At 46.9% G+C, this 24766-nt stretch overlaps 1 long non-coding RNA gene across 1 annotated transcript in view; it reads left to right on the forward strand.

The window, feature by feature from the left end:
- The first annotated feature begins 903 nt into the window (after positions 1 to 903).
- LOC146191788 (uncharacterized) overlaps positions 904 to 24766 on the forward strand; it is a 29573-nt gene continuing 5710 nt past the window's right edge. Inside the window, exons 1-2 of the long non-coding RNA XR_014706369.1 lie at positions 904 to 1054; positions 18275 to 18351. This is a non-coding gene — a long non-coding RNA (uncharacterized LOC146191788). The remainder of the gene's footprint in view (positions 1055 to 18274; positions 18352 to 24766) is intronic.

Consider the following 24766-nt stretch of genomic DNA (forward strand, 5'->3'; position numbering starts at 1 on the left):
TTATCCCACTTTAGAATAAAATACTGCATCCATTTATGCAGCCCCTTCCAATGCAATTATGATGCACCGCACAGGTGCTCTTATTTATTATCACACAGTCAGATGATTACCCAAACACGTACGCGCAATGAAGTTTAGTTCAGCTTCTTGCAGTGTATATACGTGCGGCTTAAATTCTTCTAATACGTGCGCTGCCGCAGACGCAAGAGCTTATTGCGAGGTAATCAATATCACCTTCGTCAGCTGCTGTACAACGGACTCTTCCAGCGACCTTCAATTACCTCGCCTTCAATCACTCTTGAGAAGTATAGCCGCATACATAAATCTAATTAACTGTTTGTTTGCATTTTGTTTTCACTTCTACACAAATGTCTACATTACACTGAAAGAAATCTGTGTTGCAATACGTGACGACACCATAATTAAAATTGTCATTTAAGTAAAGCCAGTGCAATGAAAATAACAGCCGCCTAAATGGTTCTGATTGTATATGCTCGAGCGATATAACCATTAACGGTAACATTGATGCCAATACAACTATAATTGCACAGCGACTGCAACTAAACGTACTCTTCGATTGTGCTAACATGCTCAACACACGTGTAGCTTTGCGTGCGCACAGTGTGCAAGTGCCGCTTTGCTGGCCACGCACGACTCGCCGTGTGCGAGGAGGAGACACCACGCTGTTTTCACGCTCCGCCAACCGTGGAAACAAAAGCGGCGCGAAGTCATGCTGCGAACCGGCATTCCATGGAGGACTTCGCTACACTCACCCATTTCTTTCTTTTTTTTTTTTTTTTTTTTTGCTAAGAAGGATCACTTCGTCAATCTCAACAACTAGCTCCATCCCTTCAAACAAACGAAGCGAAGTTAACTACTAAGACGATGAAAAGGTGGTTAAGTCGCAGGTGCACGTTGCGGCCGGATCTGTCAGCACTGACACCGCCGCCCGTTACTATGTGTCTGGAGGGTGTTTTCGGCTTTGTGTGGTCTACTGTCGCACCTCTCGCCATGACGTATAGGAAGTATCGTCGAAACCCACTCGGAGATTGAGGTTTGTCAACATTTCGGCACGTGATTTTGTCCTTTATCGCAACATGCTCACACCGAAAATTTCATCCTTCGTCTTACTTAATTATGATCGTCGCCTCTCGCGATGTACATAATGTGCATGCAGTTGTGTAGTAAATATGTGCGTACACTAGACATTTATAAACTTTAACATCTTGCATGATCTGGTATATGTGTCTCACGTGAGTTATTATGTGGTGCATACGAGTTATATATGGCGCAAATATGCCTCGTTTGAACTAACATGAGCTGAATACGAGTTATATGTGTTGGAAACGTGCCTCGCATGAACACATATCTGATTAGGTTTGGTTTGGTTAGTGGGGTTTAACTTCCCGAAGCAACTCAGGCTATGAGAGACGCCGTAGTGGAGGACTCCGGAAATTTCGACCACCTGGGGTTCTTTAACGTGCACTGATATCGCACATTTAACAATTCGTATGTGCTGCAAATGTGTCTCTTACGAACGCTTGCGGTCTGAAGGCTAGTTAAACCATTTGTGTAAGAAACACATACGGGTCTCTTGTCACACGTATCTTCTCCATACGAGTACTGATGTGTTGCGAAAGTGTATCATTTGAACTCATATGGGGTGCATTTACAATTTCAAGTGTGTCAATAGTTTATCATATGAATAAATTTGTGCTAGACTTGCTTACGACTAACACTCACAAAATACTGATACGAAGGTATCGCAGCACATGACCGCATCGTAAAAAGGGGAGGCTGCGTGCTAAGTCAAGCCCATCGGCCAAAAACGGCACAACGACGCTTGGGAGACACTGTACTTGGAAAGTGGCGCGTTTCACACACGTTGCTTCCTGCCGGTGGAAACGTGAGAACGGCCTGGCATTGTAGCTGTCGGTATCCCGCGAACCGCAGCGCCGGGTTGTCTTATTCTGCCCTTCAGGTCGTCCGTCCCTGTGCGAGCCTCTTTTTTTTTTTCTTTTTTTTCCTTTGATTTCTACTGTATGCAAGATCGCACGATTAACAATGAGTGTCATGAGGACGTCCCTCATACGCCAACTAATACGAGTCACACGTGCGCACATGAAAGTTCAGATGAGTATCCCACGAAATAACGTATGTATATCCGCCGCTTATAATACACATAGCGGTTCATATTTCCCGTGCATAATAGTCACACGTGTTTCGAGAAACCCACGGCTAAACAGGGGCGAACAGGTTGCTAATAACCAAAGAACCAATATGTAAGTGTAAAAAAAAAAACAACAAGAAAAACGCAGAGTATTATCCATCAATTTTCGCCTTCCTCGCTCTTATACATTTAAGGCGAGTTGTCCAGCGTTCAGTGCTTCCAACAGGCCTATAAGTTTGTATTTAACTCGAATATGAATACTGCTCTCGCTCTGCTTTCTCGAACGCCTGTAAAGCAACGCAACACACATCGCCAGAAATTTTCACGACATAGCTCCGCCCAAAGCAATTACAAATACCCGCGAAATGAGAGCACGGCCAAGGGAGAGGCCGGCACTGTGAAAGTTAAAATACGCCGAGATGATCTGATGCAGTGCTTATCACAGCGCACATAAAAACGCGTACTATCAATGTCACATCGCTCCTGGCCACGCTCGATCCAGCCTTGTGTTCATTTTCTTTTCTTCCGTAATAGTGATTATTCTCTCTCATTTTTTTTTTTTCGGCCTCTCTGCCCTAGAAACCATTTTTGCTCGTTCATCATTTGTGCCACTTTTTTTTTTTATTTTTCTCCGAACTGCTTTTATTACACTTTGAGTTGGAGGATTGCCCCTTTTCTTTTATGTTCAATTGGTATTGCCTCGCTAAGGTCTGGTTCGGCGCGGGGCTTCCTTCACATTCATTTTAGGTTTTTATATTTTCTTTCAAGTTTTGCAATAAACAGACAATCGTCCGTTAAAAAAAAAAATAATCTGTGAAAAACTAACGTGTAATGTATAGTTTATTCTGGCAAAAGTTGCAGGCGTAAAAAAGAAGTTGCAGAAACGCCCTCTTCTCGCTGTCGCCGGCCAGTGACAGGCTGGTGAGGAGATGATCGTGATGTGTGTCGCCCAAGTTGCTAGGCGCCATGCCACAAAGGGCGAAGGCACGGACACCAACTACCTGAGCAAAGCCCTGTTGCTTTCCCCTGGCCGAACTGCAGCTGACCTTGTTCATCTGTTGCACGTTTCAGGGCAGCACAACAGCAGTGCACAAACACCCCGTCACGTGGCTTTTTTATTATTATTTTAAGGGCTTTGGGACGAGAATAAAAAAAAAAAAGACAATGTGAGATATATCGTTTGAAAACAATTTAGTGGGAGGTTTCTAATGCTGCTCTACAACTTTGCATATAAAATTTAGGCTCTAGAGTCATACTTGAAGTAGAGTTGTTAAACATAATCAGTTAATTAAACGGAAAATAAAAAATATAGTCTGAGCAACTTTAGGCTATAGTGCCGGCATTATGCATCCGGTTGCATTGTGCCTGGGGTGCTTTTTATATTTAAAATCTTGCCTCAGTTACGCGGTACGACTTTCATAGGTTCAATGCAAAAATACGCGTTTTTCTTTCTCTTTCTGCCCGATCTCGTTAGCCTTGCATCAACGGGGTTTATTTCGAAGCTTAAATGATGCAGAGGTATTAATGGAGAATTAAATACTCTCTGCTTATAAACATCAGGAGGCATACACTTAAGAAAGGAAGATTAACTGTTAGAGCAGCTCAACTTCAAAATTTTGCTTGTAATGTATCGCTCCAACGTGACATTATTATGCTGCGAGTCATTAAACTTATTAAAAATTAATGCCTCAGTGATTGCGAATTTATTCAAGATTTACTAAAGTGAGATTCCTTAAGTTTTTTTCCTTCACTGACATGTGCAAAATACACCCGCTCTCCGCACAATTAAGTTATGTAATCAGTCGGTGAAAATTTCAACTTTTACTTTTATTATTCACTTGTCTAAAACAAATTGAGAGAACAGCCCACACTGTTCTTTCAAACGCCTCAAGGAAATACGAAATCCTGTGTTTAATTAAATTATTCTTCTATTCATTTTCTAAGCAGAATCTTTTTTTTTTTTTTTTTTTTTTCAACTCTTCAGTTAGAGCGCGTTGTTGGGCGACATAAGCTACGCGGAGTGATCGCTCTGGCAACGTCTTATTCATCCTGTGCGTCATTTTATAGCCTTCGGAGAAAAACCTGTAAATATAAATCCAAACGAAGCGAAGCATGAAAGGGCCGTTAACTGAATTAACGGTGACCGCAGAGGTTAGAAAACCAGTTTTAGCTGACTTATATAAACGAAGGTGTGTTAATTATCTACCTTTCTGCCAAGCCATCAGGAGTTAAAATGGCTATTTCGAGGCCATCCAGGCACGCTCTGGAGAAGGAGCACCAAGCGGCAAGACGCCAGCCAGGCTTTTAGCGCTTACCAAATCCAGGATTGCTAATCACTGTAATTTGCTTCAAAGGGCATGTAGAGATACGCTCGAACAAACTAAACCATGCCAACGATACCATCAGACATAATATCTCCTTTCAAAACCCTCCAATTCATTTTAAGGCGAAAGCCTTTAATGACTCATGCTGTCGTGGACAAAGTGGGTCCCGCGCGTTCTGATTGGCCGAGGCGGCATGCGTCCCTGCCATCTGCAATGCCACACTTGAACGCGCGCCAAGGAACGCCACGCGAAAGGAGCGATGGTGAACCGTCCAAACCACGGTGCAACAATGTATGCTTTATTCAGCTCTGTGTTTTTTGTCCAAAAGTAGTTTATTCCCTTATGCAAAAATAAGTTGTCGGCCTCGCTATCTAGCTCCGACGTCTAATATATCTGTGTCTGTAATATATATATATATATATATATATATATATATATATATATATATATATATATATATATATATATATATATATATATATATATATATATATATATATATATATATATATATATATATATATATATATATATATATATATATATATATATATATATATATATATATATATATATATATATATATATATTGTCACGTACACGGTGACTAAGGATACCAATGATAGCAGGGGGTAGCCCAGACACAAGAACACAGCAGCACAGACGCAAACGTGCAAGCGACACTTTGTCGTCCTCTTCCACTTCGTCCTCCTTTCACACCTCAGTCATGCGCCACCTGGCAACGCTAGGTGGCATTACCCCCTCCCTCCGAAAAAATGAGAAGGGCCGGTAAAAATGGTGTGAAAAGCAAGAGAGTGGTCACAGCGGGTGGCCATACGCTATCGGTGGTAGTACGGCTTCAGTCGCACAATGTGCACAATGTCCGAGCTGTGCTTTCGACGTTTTGGTTGTGTGGCCCCGTCTGGGATAACTTCATAACTGAGGTCACTCACACGGCGCAACACTTTGTACGGCCCGAAGTAGCGGGAAAGGAGTTTCTCTGACAAGCCTGGACGGCGAACTGGTGTCCATACCCAGACTTGGTCTCCAGGCTTGTAGTCAACCTGGCGGTGCCGGAGGTTGTAACGATGCGCGTCAGTGGTCTGCTGCTGCCCAATGTGCACACGGGCGAGCTGGCGGGCTTCCTCAGCGCGGATGGCATATTGCTGGGCATCTGAGGATAGCTGGTCATCATCTGGGCACGGGAGCATGGAATCGAGCATGCTCTGAACTTCGCGTCCGTAAACAAGTCGAAATGGTGTGAAGCGCGTTGTCTCTTGTAAGGCTGTATTATACGCAAATGTAACGTACGGCAGCACCTCGTCCCAGGTCTTGTGCTGCACATCGACGTACATTGCCAACATGTCCGCAATCGTCTTATTCAATCTTTCTGTAAGGCCATTGCTTTGTGGATGGTACGCTGTGGTTTTGCGATGGGTCGTGCAACTCAGCTCAAATATGCGGTCGATCAGCTGTGAAGTGAAAGCTGTCCCTCTGTCGGTAATGACGTAGGAAGGGGCGCCATGCCGCAAGACTATGTTGTGCATGAAAAACTCTGCTACTTCGGAAGCTGTGGCATGAGGGATTGCCTTTGTCTCAGCGTATCGAGTCAGGTAGTCAGTAGCGACTACTATCCATTTGTTTCCGGCCTGCGACAAAGGGAAAGGGCCAAGGAGATCCATTCCAATTTGGTCGAACGGAATGCGGGGTACTTTAACGGGCTTGAGAAATCCGGCAGGCTTCTGGGGCGGTGTTTTACGGCGCTGGCATTCGCGACAGCTTCGTACATAGCGTTTCACTGCTGCGGAAAGTCCTGGCCAGTAATACATGTTGCGCACTCGAGCAAGAGTCCGTGAGCAACCCAAATGACCAGACGTTGGTTCATCATGGCAAGCAAGGAGAATATCCTCACGGAGCTCGCATGGCACTACCAGAAGGTAAGTTCTGTCTTGGCTCTGGGAGTTTCTTTTATACAAGACGCCTTGCCGTATGCAGAAGGAACCAAGGTGCCGAGATAGGTGTCGAGGCAGAATCGTATCACGCCCTTCCAGATAATCGATGAGTGGAAGGATGTCTGGATCAGCTCTTTGTCGATCCCTGAGCTCAGATGCGCTGAGGGCTCCTAGAAAACCGCTATCGTCATCGGCTGTAGTATCGCCAGTGTCAATGGGTGCTCGTGACAGCGTGTCGGCGTCTTCGTGTTTGCGGCCGGACTTGTAAACAATGGTTATGTCAAACTCCTGAAGCCGTAAACTCCAGCGTGCAAGTCGTCCAGATGGGTCTCGCAGATTTGCCAGCCAGCACAAACAATGATGGTCGGTGACGACTTTAAATGGCCGGCCGTAAAGATAGGGACGAAACTTCATAGTAGCCCATACGACCGCCAGGCATTCCTTTTCTGAGGTGGAATAGTTCATTTCGGCACGAGAGAGAGTGCGGCTAGCATAGGCTATTTACTCGCTCAAACCCGTCTTGATGCTGAACAAGGACCGCGCCAAGACCGATACTACTGGCGTCAGTGTGTACCTCAGTGTCAGCCGCTTCATCGAAGTGCGTCAGAACAGGGGATGTTTGAAGGCGCTCACGAAGCAAAGAGAAGGCCATCTGCTGCTCAGAGTTCCACACAAAGGAGGTGTCCTTCCTTGTAAGGCGCGTCAGAGGTTCTGCGATCTGAGAAAAGTCCGCAATGAAACGCCGATAATATGCGCACAGGCCGAGGAAGCGCTGAACAGCCTTCTTATTAGCTGGAACGGGAAATCGTGCGACGGCAGCAGTCTTATCGGGATCCGGGCGCACCCCATCAGCGCTTACAACATGGCCGAGGAACTTGAGTTCTGTATACCCGAAGTGGCATTTCTCGGGCTTCAGCGTGAGATCAGCAGAACGGAGGGCTTCCAGGACAGCTCGAAGGCGTTCGAGGTGTTGATCAAATGTTTCGGAAAAAACAACTACATCGTCCAAGTACACAAGACAGACCTGCCACTTGAGGCCAGTGAGGACGGTGTCCATAATTCTTTGGAATGTAGCTGGGGCAGAGCACAATCCAAATGGGAGTACTTTGAATTCATATAGGCCATCTGGAGTGACAAATGCGGTTTTTTCTCAGTCTCTTTCGTCTACTTCAATTTGCCAATAGCCGCTTTTTAAATCAATAGATGAAAAATACTTCGCACGTCGCAATCTGTCCAGTGAGTCATCGATGCGCGGCAACGGGTATACATCTTTCTTTGTCACATTATTCAATTTCCGATAGTCGACGCAAAGCTGCACAATATATATATAAACTTGAATTAGGTGACACACGGTGAAAAAACAACACTTTAATCCGACGTTTCGGCCGGGGTCCGGCCTTTGTCAAGGAATGTAGCTATATTCCTTGACAAAGGCCGGACCCCGGCCGAAACGTCGGATTAAAGTGTTGTTTTTTCACCGTGTGTCACCTACTTCAAGTTTATATATATATATATATATATATATATATATTTACTTTCATTTCTGTAGAAATGTCATTCTTGGAAGCAAGTCAACGCAATTGTCATCATAGTAAGGCTGTGCAGTAAAAATTCTTTCAAGAACAGTTAAAGGTAGTTCTTGAACATCTAGATTCCTAGCGCTCTTAGCGCGTCTTTTTCCAAGCCTGCCGACGGGCATCGTAGTACTTAGCAAAGAATAACGAATCATCTCCAAGAGGCTGGAATGTTTCCACACTTGCACAGGCCCACAAAGTGTGCATGAAGCATATCAGTGCGTAAAATGTATGTGCGATGTGGAGGAAGTAAATGATAAAGAGATGGTCAGAAGCGCTAGAGCTCTACACATAAAGGTTGATTCGTGCCGCCACCCTCGGGCTGCAAATGGGGCTAACATTTACCGTTAATGCAGCTCGACTAAAATACAAACAAAGAGTTCAGGTGGGACAGGGCACAAAGAAAACGCACATATAAAAGCCGACCTTGATACTGGCTTGGAATGTATGGGCGACTGGATGTAACAAAGTTAAGGACGGAGTATACCTACACATTCATTTTCTGGTGAGCCAAATTGTATTCAAGAAAGTGAAGCTTCCTATGCAGACGCATCCCCTTGATATAAGAATTACAGACGGTTAACACTTAAAATATTTCGTGCACCTTCTTACCTTCTTAGAGTGTCAATTGTTTAATTACTACGCTTTTGTTTTTAGAGAGACTGCACGTATTTATTCTGATATCGCGTACTTACAAATAGAAGGTGGTTAGAAATTAGTTAAGGAAACCTTAGCTGCACATACCTGAAACATGCCGGCTGACATACTAATGTTGAATGAAAAGCAGATATCATCCATGTGTTAATTAGTCGGAGCTAGCGCGTTGCAAACTTCCAAAGCACGAACGGGCCTAGAAAGTTTTCTCATATTGCCTCAAAGCTTCTTAGACGAAATGAACGTCTTACAAAATACATCTTGTACTTTTTTTTTGGTCAGTAGTGCCGAATGGCGTAGGTGCAGCCACAGGGTGTGCGCATAATTAGATACCGTATACCTTGCCAGCGGCGCTATGCGATTGTTTCAGAATCAGAAGTTAGTCGACTGATTACACAGTTTTTAATGTGTACGAGAGCCCGTACGGATCGGAGAACAGGTTTTTGTCATACATCGGCATGACATTTGTCACATTCATAGCCCTCATAGGCGAGGTCTTCAATTGTGCTTTCAACTTGCTTCAGCCTTTTGTTTTGAATATTTTTGCTCAGGGCTACAGACCATTTCGTAGCGGCTAGTATACACGCGTGTAGCACGTGTAGCGTACGACCGTTTGTGAACACGACGGAGTCAAGCAATTATGTCAACGTAAAGTATCGGAAGGATGTAAAAATAACAAAGGCAAAGGAGGCCGTTTTTTTTTTTTTTCTTTTAAGGCAAAAACGCTAACCAACGAAGCTCCTCCTGTGCCCTCAAATTATGCATGTCCCAGTCATAATGTTGCGCTCGCTCGGAAGTTTGGCGAAGGTTAAAACACATCATGGGAACTGCCCCACTTCTTTATAGACACCGTTACTCTTATTTCATTTTGTCCATTGACACAATCATCGTTTGTAATTCCGTGCTGACTCCGATCTATGTGCGCCTTGAATTTGTTACTACCAGAATGAACTAATACGCGTGATCATCCAGGGAAGCAGTCATATTTCATGCCGGATCGATAATCGCTGGAAGATGGTGCTTCTTCAATCAAGAATTGGCCTTCCCAAATGTTTACCCTTGTAAAACAAAAATATCAGTAGGCTCAGAGTTGAGGTTCCCCTTCAGGTGGCCAGGTGAGGAAACACTTGAAAGTATCGATGTTCTTGATAAATTGAAGATTCAGACTCGCAACAATCACGTTACTTGATGGCACGACAGAAAGATTAACTATTTATTTACACATACATAAAACAAGAAGACACAAGCAAGGAGAAAACTATATACATGTCTGACCCGCTGGTCGGACGAAATCAGCCTTGGTTCAACCCAGAGCGCTTACTTTTAAGCTATCTGCCTCCGCCCATGGCGGGGACAGCAACCAATAAGCAATAAAGCGACTTTTCTCACCAATCAAAGACTGGCGAAAGGATAATAAGTAAACAAACACTTGGGAAAGGAGACATCTCAAGCAAACATACGAACGGCACTGACGTCACTGCATTCCGAACCTCTGCTTTCCCTTGTTTTCTTTTTCGCACACGTGCATGCGGGATCCACGTATGCCGTGTGAACAACAGTTGAAGTTCTTTATAAAAAAAAAGCAGAAAGCTGTCACTGAGGGCTCAAACGCTACGTGGAAACTCCAACTTGACCAAGCCCTCCTTTTGAGCACCTGCAGCTCAATGTCCCATTCCGCTTCATCGCGCACTGGTCAGCCACCACACACCTCCTGTCCGACAAAGGCTGTATGCTCATGAGCAGAGGGAAAGACGCGCACATAGCAATACGAGAATGTATACAAAAGAAAACGTCCACTGATCCGCGATATGACATTCAACACTGAACACTGCACAAAGCTGCGCGCTGGAGTGACAGCTATGGTAGGAAGGCAAGACGAGAAGGGAATGAGTGCTCTGCAGCGGCAGGTGACGCCGGCAACATTATAGCTGCCATCGCGCCTCCGTCGTGCGTCAGTGGTTCCACCAAATTGGTAGTCACCGTGACCGAGGACAGGTGCACATCTCAAAGTATCTACCTCGGTTCGTACGCTCTATACGGGTAACCGAATGGCGCGAAAGTTCACCGAACTTCACACCTCCCGACTAAGAATGTCACACGGACACTTGCTGTCAGTGTGAGAATTCAGTTCAGCCACAAAGTCTCTAGCATCACTGCGCGCACACAGAGAATTGGTTCGTTTCGCGCACACAAGGTTAGGACACCAGTCAGCACATTCCAGAACCTGCCATGTCCATTACATGCATGCCAACTACCAGGCTAGCTCGTATACCCCTCACTTCCCACAGTGACTGCCGCAGGGAGCCAGTCAGGCACTACCGCACAATGGATGCACATGATAATACACAAAGAAGATCTATCATTAGATCTATTGTTTGCGACTGCCAAAGGAACAAACACGCAAACAAACAAAAAGAATTATTTTAATGCTTCTGTTCCTACATTCTAGGCGCAAGAGTGAATCAGCGCACTTGTTCAGTGAGCCTTTGATATTCACTACTTCTAGGTCATACTTCTGCAATGCAAGCGACCAAAGCATCAACCGCGCACTAGTGGGCGCTGAGCGGGTCAGGTAAATGAGTGGGTTGTGGTCTGTTGCGACCTTCACTTCAACCCCAAATAACCAAGTATCCAGTTTCCCCAGTGCCCACACGATCGCAAAAGCTTCCCTTTCAATTGCAGACCATTTGGTCTGAGCAGGCGTCAATTTCTTGCTCAAAAGGCAATTGGTTCCTGTTCCCCTTCAACTGCCTGCGATAGGCAAGCTCCTATCGCGACTTCCGAAGCGTCAGTTGTCAGAAGGAACTCCTGGTTGTGATCAGGTGCGACCAGCTCCGGCAACAACGCCAATACACTTTTTGCTTCACAAAACGCCTCTTCTGCCTTTTCATTCCATGGAATGATGCTGGGAACTCGCCTGTTAGTCAGGTCTGTCAATGGGCGCACTACCTTTGAATACTCCGGTACATACTCGCGGTAATAGTTAAACAAGCCCAATACACTGCGCAGCTCCTTCTTTGTCTTGGGAGCGCTCAATTCAGTGATTGCACTTACTCTCACTGGGTCGGGGGCATGCTTGTCTGACCCTACCCTATGTCCTAGATAATTTACTTTCCCTTGTGCAAACTTGCATTTAGCAGCGTTTGCGGTTAAGCCTGCCCTTTTTAGAGTCTCCAGTGCCACCTGCAGGTGTTTGATGTGCTCCTCCAAGGTTGACGAGAAAATGGCTATATCGTCAATGTATGCCATTGCATAAGGAGAATGCTCTTTTAGGATTTCATTCATAATTCTTTGAAACGTTGCTGCTGAATTTCGCACCCCGTACGGCATTACCTTCCATGCATACAAGCGCTTAGGTATGGCAAACGCGGTATGGCGCTGTGACCGTTCGTCTAAAGCTATCTGCCATTATCCCCGTGTCATATCCAATACCGATATGTATCTTGCACCTGCCACCTCATAGAGCATCTCGGTCATATTAGCCATAGGGAAGCTGTCTGGTTCTGTAACGGCATTCAATTTCCGAAAATCAATGCAGATTATAACCGACCCATCCTCTTTGGCTACGCATACTATTGGATGCGCGTATGCGCTCTCAACTGGATAGACGAAATCCCACTCGTGTAGTTGCTCTACGTAACGCTGTATTTCCTTTCTGAAAGCAAAAGGTACCTTATAAAGGTGCGACTTTTCTTGTTTGATGTTTGGAAGCAGCGTTATTTAGTGTCAGCTAACTTTACATCGACCTGGGCGCTCGGAAAATACTCCGGATGCACCAGTTACGATATCAGATAGCTCACGTCTCTATTGCTGCGTCAACGATCCGTCTGAGATCTCAAACTGTAGAAATCGGTTCTTCATTTGGCACTGTGGGGTCTCGTACACCTCACCAAACTCGCCGCCCGAGTCAAATACAACCCCCACATTCTGGGTTCGTGCTACACAGGGCCGCAGCCTGTTCGCATGCACCCATCTGATTTCTTCTTCAGTGTTAATATTATAGCTGTTATCTCGCTTCCTCTCCTTTTTAACAGCTGGTCCCCGCCACTTCGGCTGCAACTTACCGACTTGACCGCTTTCAAGTATGAGGGCTATTCCCCCCCCCCCCCCCCCCCCCCCTTTAACTCTTTTGGTCCAGCCCTAAGGTTGTATTTGGCTGCATACGACATCTGTATGACTTCTGCCCTTTCGTCAACCTTTTCCGCGGCTTCATTCATCTGTTGCCCCAACTCAGACAAGTATTGAGCGGCCGGTTTGTTTCAGTCCCGTCGGCGGTGCGAAGTATAGCCTTAAATGTCCCGTTTCATCTCTCCACGATCCCGTTACTCTGTTCAGGAGTAGAAAATCGTATCTGAACTCCCAGCTTCTGCATGAATTCTTGAGTTAATCTGGACACAAAGTTGGTTCCCTGGTCACAGCAAATTAGTTCAGGAGTCCCAAATCTAGTGAAAACCTCTATCAACGCTTGATACGAAGCTTTGGCTGTCAGATTTTTGAGTTTTGAGCGGTATAACTTCTGCCCATCTCGTACACAAATCAACAATGATTAGCACATAGCGGTGTCCCCTTGCCGACCCGGGCTCAAGCGGTCCTATACAATCCAGGAACACTACCTGAAAAGATGTCTCTGGTCTAGTTAGCGGTGTTGTCGGCACCTGATCTCTAACTGTTGCACGTGAAAACATCTGGCGCTGTAACAGCTGCGGCAGTGGTTCTTCACGTCCGTCACCATTGCTGGCCAAAAGAATGCACTTCTAATCCTTTGCTTGGTTTTCTTTTCTGAGAAATGCCCACCGCTTGGTCTGTCATGCGCCAGCCAGCACTTCACGCCTTCAAGATTCTGGGAGCACTAGTTGTTTGTACACCCTTCCATCATTCATTTCTTCATGGACAACCATCCCGTGGCTACCCTCTCCTTCCTGTCTCCACACTTCTCGTAACGATACATCGTCTCGCTGCTCCACCTTAAAATCTTAAGCCCTCGATCTATTTTCAGACGCTGCTCGTTTTGGCCTACAGCAAAAGCTGAGAGAACTATCGGCTCTGCATTATCGTCTTTCGCGAACTCGAGTGTAGCCTCTGTTTTGTCCTTGTCCAACCCGTGCGTAGAGCGTGCCTCTTGTTCAAGGACGGCCCTCTCTTCAGCTTCTCCCACCTGCTGCTTCTCGACTCTTTGAAGCAGTGTATGAGTTTCGGGTGTGAGCAACGCACCTACACCTTCGGCTAGCTCTGCGTTTACAGCGCATGGCACCTGCTGATTAACTGTTTCTCCTTCTGGTGCTAAGGACCGTAGGCACATACATTAAGTCTGCGTCCATTATCTGTCCAAAAGCACCTCCTAGTTTTATTTTACCGGAGCAGTCATCTCGACACAAGCAGGTACAATCGCTGCCCTCAATCCTCTAATCTCTGCTCCTGAGTCCATACAAGCTTCTGTCCGGCTAGCTCCGATTTGCAGCTTTACCCAAGTGAGAGAGTCAGATTCAACTACTTGATCGGGTTTTCCTTTCTCTCCGGTTCAGAGCCAAGTTTATCGGGGACAAGCATTTCAGCTCGAGCTATACTAGCCTGCTCGTTTCCTTTTTGGAATCTGTTGCGTCCTTCCTTTGCTGTGCATTTGTGCAGTGAATCGACATGTGCCCATATTTCTTGCAGCGAAAGCACTTCACACCTGCATGTCTATTTTTCCCACCAGCGTTAGGGTTTTGAGTTAGCGGTTGCTTTTCCCGATTCTCCCCACCTTGCTGTTGTGGTTTAGAACCTTCAAAACGCTCTCGCGGTTTGCCTACCCGTCGACTGTCCTCGAACGTTTCCGCTAATCCGGCCATCTCATCGGCCGTGAGCCAGCTCTGGTTCTAATTTTGCATGACATAGGTCTTGACTTCGTCTGGCAACACTTGTTTGAAACTTCTGTCTGCTATCATCAAATATCTCAAGCCTTCCAGACATTCGATGTCTCTGCTATTCACATAGTACCTGAACATTGTCTCGAGCCTGGTCGCTACCTGCTGCCATGAGTCACCTTGCTCTTTGCGTACCGCCATGAACAACCGCTTTTACTCATTCAGAGTCATTCTGAGCTCTTATAAAACTCTCTCCTTAAGCTCCTTGCATGGCATTACCCTTCCATCGGACTCACTGGCTACAAAAGCCCTCATTTTCTCAGTGAGGAACGGCAATAAAATAGCCCCACGAATTTCTTCCGGAAGTTTAAGGGTTTCCATCATTGTGTCAGCACTTTTGAACCATGCGGGCACCATTGGATCTTTTTCTGGCATAGGTGTCAGCACCGCTTTCAATTCTTTTGCATAATCGCCCAGCTTTTGACCAGTCCTCTGTCCATGTTGCGCATGCGCCAGTGGTTGAAGTTGCATTTCAGTCAGTTTTATTTTTTCCAGCTTAATTTGGAGCTTTAACTTCTCAATTTCACACAATTCAACCTTATGCTCCTTCTATACCAGCAACGCCTGAGCCACATTTCCTAGTGCCTGCTCTGTAGCTGGTACCGGCTATGCTAACGCAGATTGCCCGTTAGGCTCTAGACCGTTCCCTGCGGCATCCATCATTGTAGCAGTCATTGCATCTACCCGTAGCGTACAACCACTACACAGACATGGCAAATTCGGAGAAAGCAAAAAGGTGTCCTACCTCTTTCGATGCTCCGTCGACCGCACTGCTGTTGCACTCGGTGTGATGACAGCGGGCTCCCGAGAAGGTAGATTCCCACGAGCTGCTCCTGGTCCCTCAGCAGCTCACCGCCTTGACCTCGCTCGACTTGATCGCCTGGTTCCTGATTTGACCCCTTCGATGTGGGCGCCTGGTTCCTTTCAGAAGCTTACTGTCTCGAACCCTTGATGGCTTGTCACCCGGCTCCTTCAGCTCCTCGCTGATTTGAGCCTCCGATGTCCTCTCGAACTCGAACAGTGATCACGAGGCTTCTCGACGTCAGGTTCTTGATGCAGCTTCACATTTTCTCCTTTAGGAAGAACTACTCTGTAGCTTGTCCACCGACTTGTTCTTCCAACCTTCCGTCCAATGCCTCGAGTAGAAAGATGTTGCGATCCTGTCGCGACTGCGCCAGTTAGGTTTCCCCTTCAGGTGGCCAGGTGAGGGAACACTTGATATCGATGTTCTTGATAAATTGAAGATTCAGACTCGCAACAATCACGTTACTTGATGGCACGACAGAAAGATTAACTATTTATTTACGCATAAATAAAACAAGAAGACACAAGCAAGGAGAAAGCTATTTACATGACTGACCCGTTGGTCGGACGAAATCAGCCTTGGTTTAACCCAGAGCGCTTATTTTTAAGCCATCTGTCTCCGCCCATGGCGGGGGCAGCTGGGCAATAAGGCAACTTTTCTCACCAATCAAAGACTGGCGAAAGGATATTAACTAAACAAACACTTCGGAAAGGAGAGGCCGCAAGCAAACATACGAACGGCACTGACGTCACTGCATTCCGAATTTCTGCTTTCCCTTGTTTTCTTTTTCGCACACGTGCATGCGGGACCAACGTATGCCGTGTGAACAACAGTTGAAGTTCTTTATAAAAAAAGCAGAAAGCTGTCACTGAGGGCTCAAACGCTACGTGAAAACTCCAACTTGACCAAGCCCTCCTTTTGAGCACCTGCAGCTCAATGTCCCATTCCGCTTCATCGCGCACTGGTCAGCCACCGCACACCTCCTGTCCGACAAAGGCTGTATGCTCATGAGCAGAGGGAAAGACGCGCACATAGCAATACGAGAATGTATACAAAAGAAAACGTCCACTGATCCGCGATATGACATTCAACACTGAACACTGCACAAAGCTGCGCGCTGGAGTGACAGCTATGGTAGGAAGGCAAGACGAGAAGGGAATGAGTGCCCTGCAGCGGCAGGTGACGCAGGCAACATTATATCTGTCATCGCGCCTCCGTCGTGCGTCCGTGGTTCCACCAAATTGGTAGTCGCCGTGACCGAGGACAAGTGCGCATCTCAAATTATCTACCTCGGTTCGTACGCTCTGTACGGGAACCCGAATGGCGCGAAAGTTCACCTAACTTCACACTCAGTAAGCTCTTTAAGGAAGCTATATTATTGTTGTGCCCTTAGGCTGGATAAAAATGGTTACTGAAAGAGTAAAGAGCTCCATCTTCTCCTTTCCCATCTCCAATTGGCGCGAAAAACGAAGCCGACAATTATTGTTCCATCAGGGAAACAACATCGATTCCAAGTAAAAAGAAAATATCGTTGGTGACACATTTTGTCAGTAATGTGGTTAATACACTATGTATATCAGTGATGTGGTAGATAAAGTGGCGGAGAACAGGGAAAGAGATGAAGACGTCGATACCAAAAAATCAAACAAAAGTTGTGACGGAGAAAGCAAGGCGTTTTCGAATAAATACCCAATATTGGACAGGAACATGCAATTGGAGCAGATTAACTTGTCTGCCTCCTCGTGGAGTTTCTCAAGCAGCATGCCTTCAAAACGTTTACAGGCAGCTCAGCATGAAATGGATCTCATTAACCGTATATAGGTCGCTATTTTGGAACAGTTCTTCCGACAGACTGTGCCCATGAGGCATTTTCAAACGCACGGTTCAAGTAACAACCTACTCCGCTTTTGTGTCCGAAATCACTATTCCTTTCAACACTGGACCTGCCTGTACGTACATGAAACTGCACGAAGCTAACTGAAACAACACTCAGAGAACAGCCAGTACGTTTCTGACACCGACACTCAAGGCATATCAACGGTCATTCTCTGAGTCAGTCTGGTGGACGCTCGAAAGTCAAGCATGGCACACAACACAAGAGGTCCGCGCTTCCGTTGCTGGTTGCAGAGTGAAGGCGCATAGCCGTAATTGCCCAAGTGAGGGGCAAGACAAGAAATATTAAAGGAAAAAGTGAGAGAGACAAAAAAAAAAAGGCAGCCCGGTGCGTAGAAGCGGCCACAGGCGAGGACGGCCGCGCGAGCGATGCAGCCCTCGTTGCAGGAAGTCGGCGACGCAAATGATATAAATCCGGTCGTGAGCTGCGCCAAGGAAGAATGGAAATGCCCGCGGGACGATCACATCATGGAGGCGGCACAAAGATCATTGCTTCAGCGGGTAGCGCCATCAAAGGAGTGTTCCGGCATACTATTCGAAACAAAAAAAAAAAAAAAAGAGAGAGATAAAAAAAAGCCCTGCAATACGTTCGGCTGAAAAACACCCGTGGCCTGCCCGTTCTACATTTGACTGTAGTTCCCAGGCGCTGAACGCGTGAGATGTCACGCACCCGCGAATGTGGTATACACCGGTGTCCCCGCAAGCAGACAGAAATATCCAAGCTTCTTGCGCCGCTGGCCCAGTAGTCATGTGTTATGTGGTCCACGTTCGATAAGACGTGATACGTCGATAAGACGCTGCCTTTTGTGCGCTCGAATACGAAACTGGCTGTAATACGCATACGAGCACTAAGTTTCATGCTGTGGCGTCGGCAGTGTCTTGCAAAGCATGCTGTTATTTTCTTGCGCATTACTATCGTTAGTTTTGCGACTTCCTCTTTACCAGTGATATGCATTTGATATTGACTTTTGTTCTTCGCTATCCTTTTGCTTTTTGCAGAACGCAGAATCCAGAGGTATACAGGGACTGCTGCTCGAATCTATAGTCACAGGCACAAAAAAGAGAGAATAACTAAGGTGAGACAGAGCATAAGCATTCTTAACTTTAAGAAGGCTACAAACCGGTCGTATATTGGTGTTTCGGTACCCCTACAAGCTACCATGCTTCATACACGGCCTCTTAACAAACCATAAGACGCCACTTAGCCGACCCACACGAGACCACGCAACGGTGTACACACATTCGCCTCAGAGCAGGTTCCACGCGCTCCGCGTTGACAGCCGCTCCCGGCAGGCGGTCCTATGTGGCGCGGACCCACTGAAGCAAGAACACGCAACACACATCCGCTCCACTTTTAGAATCCGTCGTCGCCTCCGCTGCCACGGCGCTTTCCTCAAATTTGTAATAAAGCGACAAGTAAGAAAAATAATCGCCGAGAAAAAAAAGAGCTTACAGGAGGCACCGTGGAGGTATGCGGAAGAAGGCATACACGCGCAGACTGCAGCTGTGACAGTGCCCATAGCCCACGGGTTCATGCACTACACTCACCTGGGAACTACCGGGCTGTGCTGTGGATCCTTGACTCTCCGACATCGTGTCCTGAGTACGAGGCTCCGGCTGAAGTAGCCGCCGCAACACGTAAAAGAAGAGCGAACAAAAACACGGTTGGGATCAGGCACACCCCACAAGCTTGCAGACCAGGGAAAAGGACACCGACTATGCGATCACGGGTATTCCATGTCAGGGACACTGCAACAGTGTCGCAGGCGACGCATCACCAGGACGATCCTTTTGGGACAGCTCGCCGACGACAAGACGCTGCGGCAGCGCCGGCTCGATGGATGAAACGCAAAAGAATCTGTGCCGCCTTGGAGGGAAGGCGTGTAATTTCACTGATCTGTGCAGGCCGGACCGGTGTTGCCGAGACGAATTAATCTGCCTCCGGTACCGCGCATGGTAGCAGAGGGCCGGCGCCGTGACGCCGGCGGCTGTCAGTCACGAGAAGTGGGTGGCGGCTGTCTGTGCGATCGGCTCCACCAGACGAGCGGCGCGCAGCCTCCCCCAAGAGACACGCTGGGTCTGCCGGCGACCACGCCGCCAGGCAACACCTGTTCCGAACGGGGGCACCCGGTATCCCAGGCACACTTCTCGGCGTTCGGTTCTCCTCAGAAGACAGTTCTTGCCAGCGGGAGCATGAGGGGCAACATCTGAGAGGCACTAGCGGAAACGCGCCGGGTGTTGCAGCTCTACTACAACGCGGTATCGTGAGGCATCTATCACACCACTGCGCCGTGCATGAACAACAACACACTCCACTGTCGGCGTAACACCGTCGCTCGGTCGACAGTGAGGCAGCCAGATATATAGCACCTACCAGCCCGTGGTGGTGTGATGATGGTATCGTGGTGGTAGTAGGACTGCCACTGGGCTCGACGCTCGTTACAGAATGATCGAGGTGACTGCTTCCACCGCCAGCACGGCGACGGTCCTGGTTCTTTCGTCTTTGCATTTGTGTTTTTCCCCTCCTCTTCGTTCTCCCTTCCAGACACCTCTTTCTTTCTCCCCGCTTTTAGCATATTTTCTTTCCTACCCTTCGCCGTTTTTCCGACTCGCCGCTTTTCCTTCCCTCTCGTGGCGGGCCTTACCCCCTCCCCAAACCATACCCCACACTTCTTTCGGCCCTCTATCGTTCGGGCGCCCCAGCGTCCTCTCACCAATCTGGCGTCGCCCTCATCGGTTCGACGGTGGCTGGAAAACGGGCAGCCGCGAGGGATGATGGAAGAGGAGGGTAACGGCAGAGCCGTAACCCGCTCCCAACCGCATCCTCCTCTCACCTCTCTTTCTCTCCTTACGGGACGTTTCTTTTCGCGCTGCTTTCTGGCCACCGAACGCCGCGCGTGCCGATATGCAATGCGACTTCGGCGTCGTTGTTGTTGTTCTTCCTTCGTGCTTTACGCTGCACGCTCACGCACTGCATGTACAGAGCTCCCCTCACGGCGTGCGTGCGTGCGCGAGTGGGCATGCGGAGTTTGTACACTGCGGCTGTTGCTGCATTGGGGGCAAGGACACAAGTGAGCCGAAGAAAAGTTTTGGCACGCGGCCCTTGGCTGAGTGACATCGCGACACACACACGTCGCCGACGACGGCGCGGCGCGTGACGGCGGCTCATTGGGACAAACGGTTGACAGTTTGAGGCGCTACCGGAAACCCAGCCTGTCATGTACACGCCGGGCCCAATGAGCTGCTCTGGTTGAGAGCACCGCGAGCTTAGCCGTAACAACAAGGCGCCGGATATGGGTCCAAGAAAACACGCCCGATAATGAGCGGCCGTTAGTTAGGAACAAGTTGGATTGCTTCTTACGCCCAGTGTCAGTGGAAGATTTTGATTAACCACATTACTTGTAAATTTCTAGAGGTTTTGGATGCATTTTGTTCAATTTTACTAAACGTCTTCGAACTCCTGCCGTACCTCGTGTACCAGACAATAGTATTTGTCAAGAAAATCTAAATAAGGTACACCTCCTACACATTTCACCGGCTTCTGCAGTTATGGACGAAATAGTCAATACGAGGATGATGAATACCGTACCATCAGTTGACGTGCTTTTATGAGTGTTTTAATGCAGACAGTACCACCATGGCCCTATTAGCGCATTTCGAGAAAATAATTTTCACCGATTTTCATCATTAGATAGTGCAATCGAGGGGGGGGGGGGGTCTCGAAGTCGATGTACTCATGGGGACACCGAGGCCATATGGTCCAGCTGGCTTCCAAAAGTAAGTCTACAGAAATCACCGCAACCAATTTGAAATGAGTGGGGGATAGGATATTGCTGTGGGCTTTGCGGGCGCGTGTACATCTGTCGGCTGATTTCTGATGCCAGTCCGGTTATTGTCAAGGTGGGTCCAGCTTATGTCACATGTGACCACGTGTACTCGCGCACGCCAGCCGTATTAGAATATAGGAGCACCCTTAAAATAACAGATCGACGATGTTATATACATACCTAAGGCATGGCCTCGAATGTAAACGATATATGTACACAAAGTGAAACATAAAAACGTGTCTCTTAGTTTCATTTACGTCTTCCATCATTGTGTTCATGTCATAAATCAACAGTAAAATAAACAAATGCACCAGATTTTGTCAACGACATAAGATGGTATACTCCAACTCGATCGCCTTCTAAACATATGCGCGATTTCGAGTTCAGTGGCGCCTACTTGTCATATAACAGGATCCTTCTAGAGGAGCGAACGCGGATTTCGGAGCTAGTGGGTTCGGGTCGCAATGTCATACTTTTTAATCCATTGTCGCCAGGATTAGATAAGTGCTTTCTATTGACACACACACACACACACACACACACACACACACACACACACACACACACACACACACACACACACACACACACACACACACACACACACACACACACACACACACACACACACACACACACACACACACACACACACACACACACACACACACACACACACACACACACACACACACACACACACACACACACACACACACACACACACGCACGCACGCACACACACAGAGAACAAGAAACCTTTTCCTTAATTTCCTTAATTAGTGTCAGTGGTTGCTGGCTCCCTTAGTGTTCCCAGAGCCAACTGATGTGCCGGATTTCACCAGAGTCACCGGAAATCACCCTCATTACAGAAAAGTATGTTTCTAAAACAAAGCCGGATACTTTCAATACTGGCTCTAAGCAGGCAATCAGGCAAGACGTCACGATTCGACGAAGTAAATGTACACAATTTCTCTATTCGCCCCACCAGGAGAGGGAAATATTGACATGAATAACATTGAGCTTGAATGTCCCCCACAGGAAAGCTAGCTAGTTGACTTAGGACCCACTTGTTTCGCAACAAATAAATCGTGGTATCGCACAGGCGCAGAAACTTACGTTCACTCAGAAAAAAATGTCGCTGCGTCAGAGTACACGCATCACATACACAATGTGCAATATGTATGTTATGTGCTACACTGAACGGTTTTGTGAACGATCTGAACAACGCTGATTAGGGCACAAATGCGGACGTTAAAGAACCCCTGGTGGTCGAAATTTCCGGAGTCCTCTACTACGGCTTCTCTCATAGCCTGAGTTGCTTTGGGACGTTGAACACCATAAACCAAACCAACCAAGCTCAACTTGCAAGGCATCCAATAGAGAGTAATCCAATCTTCGTATTCTCATTGCATAGTCCGTTGGTTTATCTCGTCTACGACAGTATGACTTTGTGCATCCCACGCATGTAAACTTACTGCTAACATAAGCTGTGCAGTCCAAATACTGTTTGCGCATAGCAAAACAGTGCATATTTCAAAACTAGAAAATAATTTAGAAGTAATTGCATTATTCTGCAGAAGTAACTGTTGTTTAACGTCATTGATTTTGGGAGCAGTAATTAGTGATGAGATTTAATTACGTTTTTACAATATTCAGGAAAGTAATTTGCAGAGTAATTTAGTTTATTTTAAAAGTAATGTATCCATAGATCTCCCCTTCATGGATCACTGCCTTGTCGTGGCGGAGGGGCTTGCGAAACTCGATGAAGTCGTGAGCTCTGCTGTGTAGGGCCACCCAAGATAGACAGGTCACGGCAGAGAGTTCTGACAAAATGTGATTCACTGGAGAAGGTAATGGCAACCCACTCCAGTATTTCCTGCCAAGAAAACCCTATGGCCAGTCACAATATACCATTATCGATATGGCGCCGGAAGATGAGCCCCCCAGGTTGGAAGGCGTCCCACATGTTACTGGGGATGAACAAAGGGTGATTCCTAGTAGCTCCAGGACGAATGAAGAGGCTGGGCTAAAGCCAAAAGGACGCTCAGTTGTGGATGTGTCGGGAAGCGACCGGAAAGTCCGATATTGCAAGGAGATATATCACATAGCAATACCGAATGTAAGATCTATGACGCAAGATAAACTGGATATCGTCAAACGAGAAATTGACAGATTGAACATTGATATCTTGGGTATCAGCGAGCTCAAGTTGACCGGAATGGGAGAATTTAATTCCGGCGACCATTACGTCTTTTATTGTGAGCACGAATCCAGGAGAAGGAATGGGGTCACTCTCACAGTAAACAGAAGAATGGGCAAAGCAGCGCTAGGGTACAATCCCAAAAACGACCGAATGATTTCACTTCAGATCCAAGGTCACCCTTTCAACATAACAGTTATCCAAGTCTATGCACCGACCACTACTGTTGAAGAAGCTGACGTTGAGAGATTTTATGCTGACCTGCAATGCCTTTTAGACCGCACTCCCTCATCAGACCTCCTTTTTCTCATTGGAGACTGGAATGCTAAAGTGGGGAGTGAAGAAATATCCGAAATTACAGGCAAGTTCGGTCTTGGTGAGCCAAATGAAGCTGGGCAGAGGCTAGTAGAGTTCTGTCAAGAAAACAACCTGACCATAGCGAATACTCATTTTCAACAGCACAAGAGGCGCCTGTACACATGGATTTCACCGGACGGTCTGTACAGGAATCAGGTCGATTATATTATTTGCCGGCAGAGATGGAGAAGCGCTATACAAGCAGTAAAAACAAGGCCTGGGGCCGATTGTGGCACCGATCATCAGCTTCTTGTTGCCAAAATTAAGCTTCGATTGAGGAAAACGCAGAAAACTAGAAGGCCTTTCAGGTATGATCTGGATCAGATTCCATTAGAATATGCTGTGGAAGTGAGGAATCGATTTCAAGAATTAGATCTAGAAGACAAAGAGCCCGAAGAGATGTGGACTGATGTTCGCGATATAATACAAGAAGTTGCTACTAAGGTAGTTCCAAAGCAAAAGAAATGCAAAAAAGCAAACTGGTTATCTGAAGAGGCTTTGCAAATAGCTGAGGAAAGGAGGATGGCAAAAGGTATGGGGGAAAGAGAAAGATACAAGGTTCTCAATGCGGATTTTCAGAAAATAGCAAGGAGAGATAAGAATGCCTTCCTAAACATACAGTGTCAAGCAGTTGAGGACAACAGCCAATTAAGGAACACAAGAGCTCTGTATAAGACAATCAAGGATATCAAAGGAAGCTTCTGTGCTAAGCTGGGCGTGATAAAGGACAAACGAGGCAAGGACCTCACTGAAGCCTCAGAGATAAAGAAGAGGTGGCAGGAATACACAGAAGAACTGTACAAGAAGGACCCGGATGTGCAAACCCAACATAGGACGGTTGTGATTACTGATCTCGAGCCGGGCATCCTGAAGAGTGAAATTGAATGGGCCTTAGCCAGCCTTGCTAAGAACAAAGCTAGCGGAATTGATGGTATTCCAGCTGAGTTGCTTCAAAACCTCAACCACGACGCTGTTAACACACTGCATACATTATGTCAAAAGATTTGGACAACCCTGCAGTGGCCACAGGATTGGAGGAGGTCAGTTTACATCCCCATTCCAAAGAAAGGCAGTGCCAAAGATTGTTCCAACTACCGCACGATC

This window comes from Amblyomma maculatum, chromosome 4 (assembly GCF_055883805.1).
Source record: "Amblyomma maculatum isolate TAMU_Amacu chromosome 4, ASM5588380v1, whole genome shotgun sequence".
Taxonomy (NCBI): Eukaryota; Metazoa; Arthropoda; class Arachnida; order Ixodida; family Ixodidae; genus Amblyomma; species Amblyomma maculatum.